A 4,429-nucleotide genomic window follows, 5' to 3' on the forward strand; every position below is an offset into this window, starting at 1 on the left:
TTTAGGTGTCTTTGTGTATGGCTAATTTTTTAAGCTTGCTTTATTTTCAGCAGAGATGAAGTCAATGTAGAGAACACAGCAGTAGATGAGACAGGGCTTGGTTTCTTTGACCAAATGCAGGTGTCTGTCCAGAAGATCAGAGGCCTTCCCTAGGACCTGTACCATATTTGCCAGCCCTGTGCCAGTCTTACCTTTCGGTGGAGCTGACTTGCTTCATGGTCTCCACTGGCTTGGATGGGAGCACAGGCACCAAAATCACAATGTCCCACAATCAGATGCCTCAGTGGTGAGATGCGTCCCAGACATCAACCCACCACCTTCCTTGTTTTTCAGATAATACATCCCAAATATATGGGGCTTGGAGAATGCTTTCCTTAAATTCATGGTGAAAACATTTTAGGTCCAACATACTGCTACATATGTTTCCCCTGACTTTTATAGTCCTGCTTTGACAGCAGCCCCTCTACCAGCCATGTTTCCAGACTCAGCTTTAGACCAGCCGTTGAGCTGCAGTACGAGGCAAAAGGCATAGGGATAGGAGAAGAAACCTGTGTATTTTTCTCCAGCCCCTGCAACCATCTGTGGCCACACCGCAGTCTGTGGGCTCGCTTTAACTGGTGACCTCCTGAGGAAACTGAGGAAAGGTGTTTTGTGTGTGTGTGTGCAATGCAGTCACCACAGTGACTACAATTACTTTTGGCAGTACAAACTAGACCCATTTCCCTCAATGTAGTGATGGTACAGCACCCAGAAGTCCAGGGCACTGTTCAGTAAATACTATTGGCTCAATTATACTCTCTGGATGGAAAAACTCCTTGGGGCTTTTTGGTTCCTTTCTTAAGATGAAAATTGGGTGGAAGGTGAAGGGCAAGAGCATGTGGTTCTCCTTCCTGGCAGGGCAGAGGGCTGTTCCTTATTTTGGGATTTTAGGAAGGGCATTATTGCAGGGAGCGTGGCATTTTGCATGGGCTGGGGTTTGGTTTTCTCTTACAAGTTGCTTTGCCCCAGAGCAGTGAGGATGCTGTTTGAAGGGGTACAGCAATCACTCTTCCCTGGTGTGAAGGGTTTGTCATCTGTGGTAGTGCTGCTCCCGGGGTATGCATGTTTGTCAGTTGAAATTTTTCTGCAATTTCCTTGACAGGAGCAGCGAGTGACACACATTCCCTGGGGAGATATTTCCACTTTTTTATGATTCTTCAGGCTTCTGTGACATTTCCCAAGTCCAGTTGTTGGAGCCTCAGGTTCAAGACTCTACACCACCCTGGACAATATCCCAGCAGAGGTAATTTGGCCCTTCAGCCTTCAGCAGTGAATACATTGACTTCATCGTGTGCACAGTGTGGGAGTGGGATTCTTGTGCAAAACCCTAAAACCCACAGTGGAAACCTGTCACTGAGTGCTCAGTGACACCACGTTCAGCATTTTTCATTCCTGTAAATCCCAACAATTTATTGAAAATGAAGATTAAAAAGAAAATCAAAACCACTTTTCAGGTAGAGATATATAGAGACCTGAAATTTTTAAGTTTTGCTGATACGTAAAATACATTCATACAAGTCCAGGAATGTTGGTTTTCAGGAAAAGCAACATTTAACTGATTTTCTTGGTAAACTCATGGTAGTTGACAGCACTGAGCAGCAAACACAAACTGCATAAAAACAATTGCTTTTCAGAGTGTGTTAACATTGTTTACACTTCTGTGGCCTGAATAATGACATGTAATTGCCAAATCTCTGGTCAGCTGTGAAAATGTAGTTGAAGTAATTCTTGCAGTAACTACCTGGACTGTAGAGGTCTGTGATGACTCTTGCTGAGAGCAAGGGCTGTTGATGGACTGAGTACGGAGTCTTCTCCATACTTGTAATGGTGAAAAGAGAGGGGAAGTGTGGTGGTCTTACCCAGCTGGGCAGCTAAACTCCACCACAACAGCTCTCTCCCCCTTCTCAAAGGAAAATGGGGAGAAAATACAACAGAAACAGTTCAAGGGTTGGAGGTAAGAACAGGGAGATCACTCAGCAGTTATCATCAAGGGCAAAACAGATGCAGCATAGAGGGATTAGTATAATTTATTGCCTACCACTAGCAGACTGGAACTGAGAAACTAAAACCACCTTCCCCCCATCCACCCTCTTCTATGCCCTCCCCCCAAGCAGCACAGGGGAACAGGGAATGGGGGCTGTGGTCAGTCCATGACGCTTCGTCTCTGCTGCTCCTTCACAGTCCCTCTCTGCCCCTGCTCCCCGTGGGGTCCCTCCCTCCCACAGGATGCCATCCTTCCCAAACTGAGCCTGCAGGTGCTGCCCATAAGCAGCAGCTCTTCAGGCACTGCTCCCACACAGCTCTGTACCACTGGGTCCATCCCCCAGGAGCAAACTGCTCCAGCACGGGTCCCCCACGGGTGGCAGTTCCCCCCAGACCCTCTGCTCCTGTGTGGGTTCCTCTCCACAGGCTGCAGCTCTGGCCCAGGGCCCGCTCTGCGGGGGCTCTTCATGGGCCGCAGCCTCCTCCAGGCCACATCCACCTGCTCCACCGGGGGCTCCTCCATGGGTTGCAGCGTGGAGATCTGCTCCATGTGGGACCCATGGGCTGCAGGGGGACAGCCTGTTCCACCAGGGGACTCAGGGTCCCCACAGGCTGCAGGGGAACTTCTGCTCCACTTTTTGAGTGTACATTAGTTCCTGCTCATCCTTCCCAGTGTGCAGCTCACTCCAGGGGTCTCTTCTCACCTCCTCTCTTGACTCCACCAAGTCTGGCCCTCTCTGTCCTACTCAACCCTTTATTTCCATCAGACCTCACAACATGGTATCTTCCTATGCTCCACCCCAAACTGGGATGGGGTTAATTAAGACCTTTGTATTTCTGACCAAAGCAATAGGGACTCATCTTGGGTATCTGAGATTTGTCACTGACTGTGAAGGGCACCAGATGGGGCATCTTTGTACCCTAAGGAGCAGCTTCTCTGACTGGGAACCATGTTGCTAATTGGTTTTGTAAAAAGCCCTTAGAACTGGTGAGAAATGCTGTGTGAGCGATGGGAGACCTTCATCTGTTTTGCTGTCTTCTTCTGCAGGGATGCCACAAGGAGCAAGGCAATAAGGAGGCTACTTTGAAACCATGCAGGTTCAACCTGCATCTTGACTCCTAGTGCTCACGGTGCTGAACTGGGCTGATTTAGAAGACCTGTAAGGGAACAGAACCAGAAGGAAAATCATGGCTTCGTTATATGCCAACCACTATGCAAAAAGGGAGACCTATCTTATCTCTTTATTATTGTTGTTGTTTATTACTATTATCATTTGACCAAGAGCCAACTATGTCCTCTCATTATGTTGTTGCAATCAACATTTTCCCTGTGTGCAGCAATCTGCAACCTTGGAAAGATAAAAAAATGTTGATAAAGATATGCTGATAAAGTTGTTAATTAGTTGCTCATCTTTAAAAATATGGCAGCAAGCAACTGTAGAGATCTCTTTGTTGCAGGACATTGTAGGCTGAAATGTGTAGATGCTGATTTCCTCTGCAGGGATCTCACAATATGCTAATTTGTCCTTGCAGCAGGGCTCATTTTTTTAGGTCTTTGCCATTCCATTTTGCAAATCCGTTATGTCAAATTATAATCAGTTATACAAGCACAAGTGGCAGGCCTCCACCAACATATATATGTGTGTGTCTGTGCATGTTCACACGTTTATAAACAAATAAACCCACAGGTGTGTGTATATGCATTAACATACACAAATTTGCATATGCATGTATATACTATAATAAAACAATTGCATTATTTTATAAAATTAAATGTTACTTTTTTATGATTTGTGCATACACACACAATTTGAAATCTCTAGGAACTCAACATGTGAATAGCTAATTAAACTTGTAGTTCTAGGGAACTTTTTTTTTCTCTTTCTCTTATTACACTTAAAATAAATATTTTATAGTTTCTATTCAATACATGCAGTTTGCAAGCTTAAGTTGTGTGCTTGTCTATGCATTTTCCTAACACTGCCATCTGAAGTCTCAATATAATTTACTTTCAGTAGCTATCATTTGTCATTTTAAATAGTTACACAATAATGTGGTTAGTTCATATGAGAAATGATGTTTGCTCTAAATTTGGCTGTGGTTGTGATATGGCTGTTAATGTTTTCATTAGCTGGACACCCACAAGCTGAATGGACAGGTGGCAAGTTTATTTTTTAAATTTCCCTTTCAAACACTACACCCACCAAATTACAATCCCAAAAAGTCACAAGGAAAATTTTCAGCACGTTCACTGGGCTTTCTATGCTCATTTCCAGCAAAATTTCATTGAGATGAAGGAGATTTTCAATCTTTCTGTAAAAAAAAAAATCAAATTGCTTTTTTCAGGTAGTGAGAACTAAAAATAGCCCTTACTCATTGAAAATGTTCAAAAACACAGCTGAAATAC

The sequence above is a fragment of the Aythya ferina genome, assembly GCF_964211825.1.
Source record: "Aythya ferina genome assembly, chromosome: 1".
Classification (NCBI taxonomy): Eukaryota; Metazoa; Chordata; class Aves; order Anseriformes; family Anatidae; genus Aythya; species Aythya ferina.